Here is a 14,378-nt window from a genome sequence, read left to right as displayed (position 1 = left end):
CCCCCAAGTACTTCAAACAAACCCCGATGAAGAGGGATTCCAATCTAGCACCATGTGGCCTCTTGTTTTCATATGTGATTGAATGCTCAAATTTGTTCAAAATTCTTTTTATGGAAAACTGTTTTTGAATAGTATAATTTTCAAAAGTTCTCAACGGAGTGGGGAAATTGGATCAGCACATCACCTGCGTTTATTTTCTTTTCCCAGGCAATTTTGAAAGGACTGTAAAAGATCTTTAAAAAAAAAAAAAAAAAAGTTAATCTTCAAAATTCTTCCAGGGCATATAATCCTGAAGTGAGCTTAACTGCAACCAATACTGAGTTTTCATTTTTTCACAAGCAAACAAAAACAACCACCAAAAAGATAATTTACCAGTGTGAATTCCTTTCTGCTGATCTCTTTTTTATATAAACTTTTTTGATGTTTTGCTTTAGTCATATGAAGTTTGGAGATCTAAGTTTTGAAGGGATGTGGATTTTTTTACACACCATAAGAAGATTAGAGAGAATGGGGTTTGATAATACTGCCTAATTTGTACTAACCTGTAGTGTCATGCTTAGTTTGTTGCATTTTTTGGGAGTGTGCTTACATAAGGCACCCCCCAGAGCCCTACTTGAAAGTATTAATATATCTTAATATAACAGTAAATCTAATTACTTAAATTTCTTTAAAAAAACTGAAGCTGTCAGATGAGCACATTAATCAACCAACTTCCAAATTATCACATTTTAAAGGTGTCTTGAAAGCTTAAGCAGCCTCTAGTATAAATATTACATAGATATTTCTCATTAATTTAAATGAACAAATTTGATATGATGCAAAATTTCGTGAGCTTTAATTTTTGTCTTCTAGTGACTGACAAAGAGAAAACTAACTAGCAGGTTTGTCATCGCGCATTGCTATTGCGTTCTTACAAAACTTGATTTAAAGGCAAACAAAGCCTTGAAAATATGTTTACTTAAAAATCATCCATGGCCATTTTTCCTACGAGATTCAACCACAATCTTGATCAAAATGTCAAGATTTTTGTTCCTTTCCTTTTATTTTTTAAAACTTAATTATGTCCCATATTTGACTGAAATCAGTAAAAGGTTTACAGTAGATAGTTGTTATGAAACACAGCCATGAAAATGAATGCCGAGCAGCCATTTTAGCCCCAAAATTCTGTTATATCAGAAAAGTACCTTAAGCCAGTGAAACTGCACATGAATCTCTTTCCTTCACTCACTGATTCTTACAGCAGAAAGGAATTGTCTATCCACAAATAGTTCCTCTGTCAGCTTCAAATGAGATTCTGTGTTGGCCAGTAGCATTATCTATCACCTAGGAACCTCAGCGTTCAGATCTAAAAAAAATAATAATAATAATTAATTAAGGGTCTTGATATAATAAGCTAATGCTTCATGTTTCTTGCCTGCTAGAAATTCTTTGGGACTTAAGTATTTTATAGGCAATGTTTTAATAAATAGGCCAAAACATAGCAAGAAGACCAGGAGGCTCAGGATATTATTAAAAATGAAAATGTAAGTAAGGAAACATCATGATTGAGTAGTTGTTAATCCTGCATGTTTACTAATGATCATTTGCGACTCTCTCTAAATCTATCTCAACTTAAATAGATGCAATTTTCATCCATCACACTAACTACTATGCTACTTTTGAACTCCAGACACTGTCAAAGGATCTGTTTTAACAATGGGGGTCTTGCCAGTGGAAATCCCAATGGGATGAAACCTGTCCTTTAGAAGTAACCAGATAGAAATGAGAATTGGGGAAAAGAGGCAAGATTGCATGATGGCCTGGCCACGTGTTTCTGGATGACAGTGTATCCTGGAACTAGTCATTTCAGAATGTGAAAGGAATTCCACTAAGCTCTAAGCTAGAAGACAGCCGCCAATGTTCTCACCGAGAAGCTCAGTGGTCGGGCTCGTTGTGTTGTAGGCCCAAAAATGACTGATCCCTCTGAAAGGGCTTCCGAAATCTCGCCTCCTTTGTCTAATTGGCTGCATCAGTAAATTGCTGATGAGTTTTAGAGGTTACAGAACAGGAATAGGCTGCAGTTTTACAGAAAGGCAGGTGTGAGGCGATTAAACATTCACTGTCTTCCAGCACTTTTAATCCCTCTGACCCATTACCTGGAATATAACTTGGAGCAAGTGACAGAAAATGAGGTGCCTACTGAGCCTGTGTGTGTGTTTTAAATACATATGTGTAACATATACTACAATTGCTCATGAAGAGTTGTTTATTTCTGTTTTCTTTTTCTCCTTTTTGTTTCGATTTATTTAATTTTTTTGTGATAACTATACCTAACATCCTAGAAAAGGCTTCTTTCAATAACTTCTTAAGAAAGATTAGTAAGAATTCAAACTTGGATGGAAATTTGTACCAGATAAGGTATTTTCAATCCTAATCATTCGATGAGTTTTTAAATAAAAAATTAATGTGTTGATTTCATGAATTAATTGCTGAAAAAGATCTAGTTTTACTTTCTTTCTTTGCTAGAGTGCAGTGGCATGATCTCGGTTCACTGCAACTTCCACCTCCTAGATCAAACAATTTTCCCACTTCAGCCTACTTGTAGCTGGGATTACAGATGTCTGCCACCAGACCTGGCTAATTTTGTATTTTTAGTAGAGACGAGGTTTCACCACGTTGGCCAGGCTGGTCTTGAACTACTGGCCTCAAGTTATCTGCCCACCTCGGCCTCCCAAATTACTGGGATTATGGGCATGAGCCACCACGCCCAACCTGGTTTTACTTTCTACTTCTCTTTACCTTTAATGTATCTATGAAAGTATACAGACTTTGTCAAAACACTCATTATAGAAATCCAATTTAATAAGTATTCGTTGGCCATCTAATATACATTTAGATTGTTTAGGAAGTAAGAGTTATCATATGAAGAACAGGAGGAGTTTAACACATGGTCTCTGCTCTTGAGGCATCTATACAGGATTAAGATGATTCTCATGGAAAAGGTAATTAGAAATAAGTACAAAACAGTATATTATCAATTCCCAAAATGAATAAAATAGATGTTAAATGCTCTGAGAAGTTAGGGAGGTGTGCAGACTAGATGATTCTGGCAAATTTTTTAGGGGAAGAGGGACTCGAAGGATGGTTTTTGGATGGAAAGCATGAGATAAACAAGAATAAGAATTCCTGTAAGTTCAATAACTTGAAAATTGGAAGCCCCAGCAATTTCTTTTTTGTCAGCAAAGGGAGCAGGTGTTCTTTCAAAGACAAGCTTGAGAACAAATTAGGCACTACAGCTTTTTCTTCATGGAAAAAAAAGCAGTTGGTTCATTTCTCTCAAATCTTGGTAAAATTTTAGGGTAGCGAAATGTATGATTTGGAGACCTATGTGTTTCCTACAGAACACCTCCTGAAAGACTAGAAAAGAGAAGCTCATTGAAACCCAGTGGTGGGGTAGGATTCTCTGGAAGATGTCTTATTTACCCCTTATCCCCAAACTGGAAGCCAAAATAAGAACGAGTGGGCTCACTGAAATAAATGGGACCCAGCTAAAAACAAACTGGTGGAAACAGATGGGAACTGCACAGGAAGAACTGGGGTCTCTGTAACTAATGCACCTTTCCCACTTTCCCTCTCCATGAGATCATGTTATTCATCTAAAACCAAGGCCAACAAGAGAGAAAAGACTGTCAATAAGAATATTGTGAACCTTTCTGTTTTTAAAAAGAAACCACAGAACTAGCTGGATTGAAGGAGCAAGCCTGAAAGCTGTGGGAAAGAGTACAACACATTTTATGAGGACATTTCCTTTACAAATTAAATGACCATCTGCAAATACAGGGTTTGAGGATGAGAGCTTCCGTTCTGCGATGGAGGGACACCCCAGCTTTGGGCTTCCTGACAGTTCCTCCTTTCTTGAGTTCCTGTTTGGCTTGCTCTTGAAAAGGGCAGCAGGAGGACTGTGTCATCAATCATTGGGCCAGAAGGCATAGATTGTGGATTTTCTAAACATGGATCTGAATGGAACCAATATATTGGATTTTGGAGTTAGGTTTGTTTACTTGCTCTTGGTGTGTATATTGAATCTGGTATCCAGAGGACAATAATAAGAGGAATCAAATATTTCTGAAGGAAATGGCAAACTAGAATTGGAATTGTCAAACCAATGCTCTCACTAAACTTTGGATCAAAATAACCTATAACAAATTCAATTAGGATTTGGAATTCCCTACCCAGTGAGAGAAGAATGCTCATTCTGTTGTTCGATTCAGAGGCTGAACAACTGTATAATAACTTCAACAAATTATTTTCAGTCAAAAATAAGGATTGCAATTTAAATATTGCTTATCCAACTTCATGTATACCTAGAAAATCTTGAGTTATAGCTAATCAGCACCCCAGAGATGACTTTAAGATGAATTTAAGATGAGTTTAGAAACTAGCAACTTAATGGGAGATTTGGAGTCTGTGTTTTATTTCTAACTTTAAAATAAAGCCCAGGAATCAACATTAAAAAAAATACAATCCCAATAAAACTTTGAAAACCATATTTTGTGCCAAGGTCTATAATTATATTTTCCATTTCTTGAGTGCCAGGTACTGTTGAGCGAACTGGACTTGAGCATTATATCATTTCTTACTCACAGAAGTACTTTGAGGGAGCAGCTGTTATTATCCTCATCTTAAAGATGAAAATGCTGGAATGCTGGTAAAGTGAAGTGACCAGGTCTTAGTAAATTACCACAGGGAAGAAGGACAACCTGGGTTTCTCCAACTCTGGATCTGATGATCACTGCAATATCTGCCAGCTTCTTGCTTCTGGCTTAGGGTTGAAAAAAATAATCATTCGAAGGTCAAGCAGCAAGGAAGACTGATTAAAATTCGAGAGGATACGCAGAGAAATAAACATAAGTTGTGGTAAAATAAAACAAAGCAAACACAACAACAACAACAACAAACAACAAAAAAACCCTCAAAAACGTAACTTTCCAGGAAAGTTTAACTTTTCTCCAAATGCTAGTAAAATACTGATACCACCTGTGATGTGGTTGTATAAACAGACCATTGGAAGGGTCCATTTTTATCAACCCCATTGCAGAATTTGTCTGAATGAAAATGTGTCCATAATCAATGATAATGATTCCTCTGTGGTTTGGGAATGACCTGTTCTAGGAAAATGAATTTTCTAGATGGTTCTTATCAGTCCATCTAAATACCAAACCTAATCACTTCTGATAGAAATATTTCTAAAATGTACTTCATATTATTCATGCCTTCTAAAAGAGATTATACTGAGTGTTTACTTTGTCTGATGATTTGTCGTCCGCTTTTGTCCTGACTGTAATATTACTAACAGCCACTCAGAGGCAACTGAGGACGGCAGCCCGTGACTTACACACTCAATGGCCCTGTATTGCTATGGTTTTACTTCTTATGTTTGCTTTTTGTTAATTTTCTTCTGTTTTTCTTTCTTCCTTGCCCCAATCTCTCACCTTCCTGTTGCTCTCCTGCCTTTTCCACTTGCCTTCCTTTTCTCCCTGCTTCCATTCTTTACTTATCCAAAATGTATGTATTGAGAGCTACCATGACCAGCAAGGAGCTAAGCAGTGGGAATGCATCAGGGAACAAGATACAGTCCGTGTCTTTGAACGGTTTGCTGTCTGTTACTATTATTATTATTTTTCTGAGACAGAGTCTTGCTCTGTTGCCCAGGCTGGCATGCACTGGCATGATCTTGGCTCACTGCCACCTCTGCCTCCCAGGTTCAAGCAATTCTCGTGCCTCAGCCTCCCAAGTAGCTGGGGATTGCAGGTGCCCACCACCACCCCAGTTAATTTTTGTATTTTTATTAGCAATGGGGTTTTACCATGTTGGCCAGGCTAATCTCGAACTCCTGGCCTTGTGATCCATCCGCTTCAGCCTCTCAAAGTGCTGGGATTATAGACATGAGCCACCGCGCCTGGCCAGTCACAGTGTCCCTCAATGGGCTCGAAGCAGCTTGCTGTCTTGAACTCTCAGGCATCACTGGTTCTGGTTCCCTGTGTGCCTCTAGAGTGAACCTCTGCACGTTCTGATTGGCTGATTTCACCATGCTCCACAAACTTCCACCTAAAATGAGAATAAATAGCCTCTGTGTCCAGGCTTGAGAGACCTGTGGGGATTTTATGAGAATCAGTGATTTTAAAAGATTTTTAGCATCTGTCACAACTTACTATTGAAACAGCGTTATGTGGTGAAAAGAACTTAGACATTTACTCTGCCATTTACAGGCTCCGTGACCTCAGCCAAGTCACTCCACTTTTTCAAGCCTTGATATTATCATCTGCACACCGAGAATGCGGTGAGGGTTCAATGCTAAAATATGCTTCAATTTCAAACCCGATGCTGGGCATAATATTAATAGTATTTACAATTTTTACTGTTTTTGAGGAGAAGGACTTTTTATTGTCTTTTTGTAAAATTAGATTTTTAAAGAACTTTTTGTTCTATTTTTAGTTTTTGACTGATGACACAAGCAACGTATGTCTCATTGTGGAAAATTTGGAAGTCATAGACTGAAGAAAAGCACGGTAAAATATTTTCTTTTGACATTTTTCTATACATATCTATATTTTCCCACATAAATGAAATAAACTATCTAGTCAACTGCATTTCCTAAATTTTCTATAAACTAACTTTCAATACATGTGTGGCCAAATAAATAAATCTTTTCCATTGTCAATGGTGTGTTGATAAACATTCTCAAAAAAGCCCTGATTTCCAACATTTACCAATCAATGTGGTATAAATACTTCTTTCATGACTGACGTCAGCTTGTATTTTTAGTAGAGATGGAGATTCACCATGTTGGCCAGGCTGGTGTCTAACTCCTGACCTCAAGTAGTCCACTCACCTTGGTCTCCCAAAGATCTGGGATTACAGGCATGAGCCACCACACCCAGCTTGGGGCCACTTGTTTTTCAGTTTCAGTTCCATAAACAGGTATTAAAATTTCTGAGTAATTATGAAAATTAATATAAGTATAATATTACTGACTGTGAGTACTCTCTATATTCTCTATACATGAGTACTCTCTATATATGAGATGAGGTCTTAGCTTCATGTTTTTTTCTATTAGCTAATATTATTCTAGTACTATGTGTGGAAAATTTTTTCCTTTCTTTTGCTTTTGATATGGTTGCTGCTTTTACTATATATTGCATGCAAGTATTTATTAAAATCTGTTTTTAGAATATTCTCCTTCTTTGTATCTATCTCTGTTCTCCTGCCAATCCCAGATTATCTAAATTATTTTGGCCTTATCAGCTACTAAGCTTGTTGAAGATGGTGGTTATGTGTTTTTATCAAAGCACTCCCCCGGGCCAAGAGAGGTGCCTTCTATATGGTGGATTCTCAGAAAATATGTGTTCTTGGTATGTTATTTCCTGGAAACGTTAGTCCTTCAAGGGACTTTGATGTTTTAAGCGATGTACCAAGTCCCCATTGAACCCAAATATTTAGTAACAATTCTCTAGAATTTTGGCCCTAAAAGTAATATTTGAACGTCTGTATTCATTATCTAGTGCTGTGCAACAAGCCAAAACTGAGGTTTGGAATCAGTAAGATTTCTCGATTCCTATTACTCTTTTCAGTTGCTTGGATGGTTCCTCTGCTTGTTTCAGCTGGGCTCACTCTTGAGCCTGCATGGAGCTGGAGGAACAGCTATAATTGTTGGACCTCTCTCTCCATACGATCTTTCATCCTCAAGGAGGCTAGACCTGGCTGTCTTAGGTGGTGACAGAAACATTTCAAGAAGGCAATACCCATAGTGATTGCTTGTCAAGCCTCTGCTTGCAGCATATTTGTTGATGTCTCACTGGCTAAGACACATCACATGGCCAAGCTCAGTGTTCATGTGAGAGGAGATGACACAGGGTGGTAGAATAAGGGGGATGTGATTCACTGGGGGAGGGAGGGATGTGATTCACTGGGGGAGGGAGGGATGTGATTCACTGGGGGAGGGAGGAATGTGATTCACTGGGGGAGGGAGAGATGTGATTCACTGGGGGAGGGAGGGATGTGATTCATTGGGGGAGGGAGGGATGTGATTCACTGGGGGAGGGAGGGATAAGATTCATTGGGGGAGGGAGGGATGTGATTCATTGGGGGAGGGAAAGATGTGATTCATTGGCGGAGGGAGGGATGTGATTCATTGGGGAAGGGAGGGATGTGATTCATTGGGGGAGGGAGGGATGTGATTCATTGAGGGAGGGAGGGATGTGATTCATTGGGGGAGGGAGGGATATGATTCATTGGGGGAGGGAGGGATGTGATTCATTGGGGGGGAGACATTAGCGTATTTGTCTATAGCAATATTTCTTTCTCTTTTTTTGATCCAATCTGGTCACACGGTTGGCCTCCATGTAAATGGAGTAATAAACAATGGCTTATCCAGAGAATCTAATGATAGAAACAAAAGTGTATTTTTAGGCAGATCATCACTTCTTATATTCTTGGCACACATGATTTTATGTACATGTGTTATTTATACACCAGTCCAGGAGAACTAGAGACTCCTTGCAATGAAAAGCAGATTCACGATTAAGTATTAGAAATGCTCAAAAGCCTTGAAGGCTAACGTTAACTTTTTTGTTTTAATTGAACATTCAATTTAACCTTGAGCTTCCTAGGAATCAAGGCAAAAAGGGAGAAACATGATAGGTGTGTGCTCTTTACTACTTACTTTAGTAAGTAAGTAGAGGGGCTTTGTATTCCACAAAGCCTCACTGAGAGTACAGAAACATTTTTCATACATCCTGTAATAAAAACCAAAGGCATGACATCAAAATGAGACTCAGTGGAGATGTTTTTGACACCAGGTAAACTATGGGATGAAGGAATGCAGATTTCTGGTCATTAATGCTACAGATAGAGAACTTTGAACTTCGAATACTGAAGATTATCAATGCAACCTTAGACCACAGGGACTAACCTTTGAATACCTAAAATTATCAGTGCAACACCAGACCACATGAATACCATCAGAGATACTTGGGGCCACTTGTTTTGGTTTTATTTTGTTTTTTTTTTTTTGAGATGGAGCCTCATTCTGTCACCCAAGCTAGAGTGCAGTGGCGTGATCTCAGCTCATTGCAACCTCCACCTCCTGGGTTTAAGCGATTCTCCTGCCTCAGCCTCCCGAGTAGCTGGGATTACAGGTGCCTGCCACCATGCCCAACTAGTTTTTGTATTTTCAGTAGAGGTGGGGTTTCACCATGTTGGCCAGGCTGGTATCTAACTCCTGACCTCAAGTGATTCACCCACCTTGGTATCCCAAAGAGCTGGGATTACAGACATAAGCCACCACGCCCAGCTTGGGCCACTTGTTCTTCAAACACATCATCCACTCCCCACCACCGCAGAATGCCCCCTCATCAGAATGTCACTCAAAGGCACCCTCATCAGAATCCCTCCCTGACCATGCAGTCAAATTAGTGGCTCTTCCCATATCCCCCATCAATGTTCATATAAATATTCATTTACCCTGCTATATTTTCCTAATGGCTGATGTCACCATCACTCTGCAATTACAAGATCTACTGAATATTGCACTGTTGCAAACAGTGCAACATCAATGTTCCACAGTGACCTTTCTCTGATTGGAGACTTAACGTCAGTTTTGCTGGAGCTCTGATCAATCCTTTTTATGAAGGTATTAGATGCAGAAAATGTAAGACAATGTGAAAGTGGGTCCAAAGTTCTTTTTCATAGAGTAGCTACTGCGTGCAGGCTGGATCTGCTGTGAGGATAAGTACAAGCAGTGAAGGTGGTCAGAGAGAGCTGTGTTTCAGTGTCACTTGGATGCCAATCTTAGCTCTGTCACTCTCTAGTTGTGTGGCTTTTGGTGACTTCTGACCTCAATTTTCTCAGAGGCTAAATGGGGATAACGATCATGCCCATTTAGAAGATGGTTTTGAAGATTCAGTAACTTAACACGTAGAAGGCGCACACATTGCAAATTTTTTCTTTCTTGCTGTAATTCTGAAAGAGGCAGGAGTTGACAAAAAGGAGATCAAGCTGTTTTTTTTCTGAAGGCAATTTATTGGACTACCACAGGGATGTTTATTTTCTTAACTAGAGGTCATGAGACATGAAGACCACTAATGAGTGAAATTGGTGGCTGGGGGAGTCAAGGGCTTTCCTCACTTCTTCCAAGTTCTTCTTAGACTGAAAAAAAAAAAAAAAAAAAAAAAGGAAAATAAACAAAAAACAAAAATATGGTTCCCTGTAAATTTTATGACTGCCATGTCAAAAGTCTTCTATCCAAATCGCAGTAAATATTCTAATGAAGTCTGGAAAGAAAGCCATTTGTAATGGCTCGGGGCAGAGTATTAAGATAGCCTGTTTCTAGTTAGCCGGTCATTAGAGAGATCTAACATGCATGGGAAATGGTTTCCTGTTCTAAGTGCTTTAAAACCAAGTTTTAGGAAACCCCGTTTCCTGCCGGCTCATTTGGAGACAACAGTGTGCCAACTGGTCAGATTTTTCAGAAGGCCAAGTGGTCACCTTCTCAGCTGCAATTTAGTTTCACTGCAGCAGGCTCTACCAGGGAGAGTGGGCTTTGCATCTCAGGGGTCCTGGCAGCGAGTAGATAGCTCCACAGAGCGAGGACATCTGGACGGGGCAGCACTGAAGGCTGTCCTTTGCCTCTGTTGTAAATGCATTGGGATTGAGTGATTCATGGGATGAATCAAAACTACAGGAGAATCTTCCAGCCATCAGCCTAGATACATCTATCTAGAAACGGACTGAGGGGGCTGGTGAGAAAATGGTGGATAAACTCCCTGGTTTGGGAGGGACGGGGTAGCTGATGAGAGAGGAAATTCTTTTGGCTACCTGACGTGCTGTGCATTAAAATGGGATTTTCCAAAACAAGGAAGTCCCAGAGACTTCAATTAGGATGTAGATGAAAGTATTTGCTAATCAAATCCATTTGTTTTCTTTGGTGTGTGAGGTGAGGACCAATACTGTACTTGGAAGCAGGAAATTGATGGATCCAGGAAGGCTGCACATTTCCTCACCTTCAGAAGACACCCCCTCTAACAGCTGCCCAAATCAAAGAGGAAAATCCTTAGCCCCAAATTTTTCATTGCAGCCTCACCCAGTAAAGGGCCCACCTCCAGGCATCCTACTACTCTCTGAGAGGGCACAGCCAATCATAAGCACTTTACACACTTTCAAAACTAAGTGTGAGGGCAATGCAATGAGAAAGTAGTTTTATTATTCTTCGTGGCAAATTACATTTGAGGCCCCAATTCTTCACTGCTCACTTCATCCACATTCTTGCCATAGCCTCATTTTGGGCAGAACTTCCTTTCGTATCTCTTGACTTGACTTTAGCTTTTGGCCAGCAACACATAATTAAAAGTACACGGTGCCAGTTCTGAGCCCTGGCCTTCAAAGGCCACATTTCTTCCTGCCTCTTTGCAGCTCTGCTCTCACCTTGAGAAGGACCAACTAGTCTGCTGGTTGCAGGAGGATGATGAGAGACACCTACAGCAGACTCACCACTACTAACCCACACACTGCAGTGAGAAGCAAAGCCTCCACTGCCAACCCTCAGATGCATGAGAATAAATAACTGCTGTTTTAAGGCTCTGAGTTTTGGGGCAGTTTGTTATAGTACAATAGCTAACTGATGTATCCTCGTTTTACAAATACAGACTCAGAGATCTTAGTAACGGTTTTCCCAAAGCACAGAACTGTTAGCTGACTGAATCAAGATTCAAACCTAAGCTGAGTGCCTGTAATCCTAGCACTATGGGAGGCCAAGGCAGAAGGATCACTTGAGGCCAGGAGTTCAAGACCAGCCTGTGCAACATAGTGAGATCCCCATCTCTACAAAAATTTTTTTTTTAATTATCTAGATATGGTGTCTTATGCCTGTGGTTCTAGCTACTCAGGAAGGAGGGTGAGGTGACAGAATTGCTTGAACCCAGGAGTTGAAGGCTGCAGTGACCTATAATCATGCCACTCCAGCCTGGGCAACAGAATAAAATCTCATCTTTTTTTTTTTGAGACGGAGTCTCGCTCTGTCGCCCAGGCTGGAGTGCAGTGGCGCCACCTCGGCTCACTGCAAGCTCTGCCTCCCGGGTTCACGCCATTCTCCTGCCTCAGCCCCCTGAGTAGCTGGGACTACAGGCGCCCACCACCACACCCAGCTAATTTTTTTTTTTTTTTGTATTTTTAGTAGAGACGGAGTTTCACCGTATTAGCCAGGATAGTCTCTGCCAGGCCTCTGAGCCCAAGCCAAGCCATCGCATCCCCTGTGACTTGCACGGATAGGCCCAGATGGCCTGAAGTAACTGAAGAATCACAAAAGAAGTGCAAATGCCCTGCCTCGCCTTAACTGATGACTTTCTACCACAAAAGAAGTGAAAATGGCCGGTCCTTGCCTTAAGCGATGATATTATCTTGTGAAGTTCCTTTTCCTGGCTCATCCTGGCTCAAAAAACTCCCCCACTGAGCACCTTGTAACCCCCACTCCTGCCCTCCAGAGAACAACCCCCATTTGACTGTAATTTTCCTTTACCTACCCAAATCTTATAAAACAGCCCCTCCCTTATCTCCCTTTGCTGACTCCTTTTTCGGACTCAGCCCATCTGCACCCAGGTGAAATAAACAGCCATGTTGCTCACACAAAGCCTGTTTGGTGGTCTCTTCACACAGATGCGCATGACAGTCTCCATCTCCTGACCTCGTGATTCACCCACCTCAGCCTCCCAGTGTGCTAGGATTATAGGCGTGAGCCACTGCGCCTGGCCTCTTTTTATTTTTTTTCATTAAAACCTAGAGACATTCTTAACCATTACGTTAAACTGCCCTTCCAAGTGTTACTGATGAGTTAGAAATTCCCTGGAAGTTTTTAAAATTTTGACTTTTCTTTCTCTCTTTCTCTCTCTCTCTCTTTCTTTTCTTTTCTTTCTTTCTTTTTGGAACAGGAAGGATGAAGAAGAAAGCCCTAGAGACCTCATCTCATCCTCTGTCTTTTGACCTAACTACGGAGCTTGTCACCACTCCACATATAATCTTATTTCTGCCAGGCCTTGGCCTTATTTCCTACCGTTCTTTTCCAGCTACGTTGATTTCTAGCAATAGATATTTGCATTTTAACAAGGGAAACACAATAGAATTTCAGATAAGTTGCTAGGCAGTTGGGATGAAATGTTTGGTCTGCCTAGCACACCTCAAATCTCAATCCACAGATACTGTTAGGCAGGTCTTGGTGGAATGATAAAGATAGCATCACAGATAGACAAAGCTTGGGCTGAGAGGTCAGGACACCTACACGCCAGGCCCATTTGTGCCACTAACTCCTGTGTGAACTCAAAAGGCTCCCTGTCTGATACAGTCTGGCTCTGTGTCCCTACCCAAATCTCCTGTAATCTTCAATGTAGGAAGAGGGGCTTTGTGGGAGGTGATTAGATCATGGGGGCGGACTTCCCCCTTGCTGTTCTCATGAGAGTGAGTGAGTTCTCACGAGATTTGGTTGTTTAACAGTGTGTAGCACCTCCCCATTCACTTGCTGTCTCCTGCTCAGCCATGTAGGATGTGCCTTCTTCCTCCTCCCCTCCATGATACTTGTAAGTTTCCTGAGGCTGCCCCAGCCATGCTTCCTCTGCAGCTTGCAGAACTGTGAGTCAATTAAACCTCCTTTTTTCATAAATTACCCAGTCTCAGGTAGTTCCTTATAGTAGTGTGACCATGGACTAATATACTGTCTCTCTGTGGACCTTAATTTCCCCAGTAGTCACAGGAGGGGTTATCAAGAAGTCATAATCTTTTTGATTTCTTTCAACTTTATCGTGCTCTCACTCTCTGCCACCAACCACAAGGGCCCAGAAGATCCAGGCAGTCCCACAAATACTGAGCTGGAGTCGAGTTTCCCACCATTTAGATTATCAGACCTGAACCTGTTATTTTAATGATGTGCTCTGAACAACCCAAGATTTCATGTCACTGGGTATAGCATAGACATAATTTGGAAAAGAAGAGGTTTCTAAGAAGTACAATAACATTCTCCATTATTTATTTTTTAAATCTTATTTAAATAAAGATTGTGCATTTAAAGTTGTATTTGATTGAACAACGGTCCTTTTTTTTAAATTTTCCCTGACAAAAGCTATGAATTATTAATTTCTGTCATTGTATTCACTGAACAAATGTAATTGCAAGTAAATGTCTAAAGTTAATGAAAAAATTAAGAAAAAAGGATTTCTTTATAAGAATTAATAAAACATTTCCACAAACCTCTTTGAAATCATGATTATGAAGGCTTGCAACACTTCTTTGAAGCTGCATACCCAGAGCAAAGAGGCTTGAGCTCTGCTCTTTCTGTGGTGTGAAGGATGAAAACATTC

General features: G+C 40.4%; 1 long non-coding RNA gene across 2 annotated transcripts in view; it reads left to right on the top strand.

The window, feature by feature from the left end:
• LOC126943696 (uncharacterized) overlaps positions 1-14,088 on the top strand; it is a 77,380-nt gene extending 63,292 nt beyond the window's left edge. The window contains exons 3-4 of one of the 2 annotated variants that reach the window (XR_007721820.1): positions 6,475-6,548; positions 12,209-14,088. This is a non-coding gene — a long non-coding RNA (uncharacterized LOC126943696). The remainder of the gene's footprint in view (positions 1-6,474; positions 6,549-12,208) is intronic. The other variant, XR_007721819.1, reaches the window with a different exon arrangement.
• Positions 14,089-14,378: the final 290 nt, after the last annotated feature.

Source organism: Macaca thibetana, chromosome 20, assembly GCF_024542745.1.
Source record: "Macaca thibetana thibetana isolate TM-01 chromosome 20, ASM2454274v1, whole genome shotgun sequence".
Classification (NCBI taxonomy): domain Eukaryota; kingdom Metazoa; phylum Chordata; class Mammalia; order Primates; family Cercopithecidae; genus Macaca; species Macaca thibetana.
This window is presented reverse-complemented; position numbering and strand designations above follow the sequence as displayed.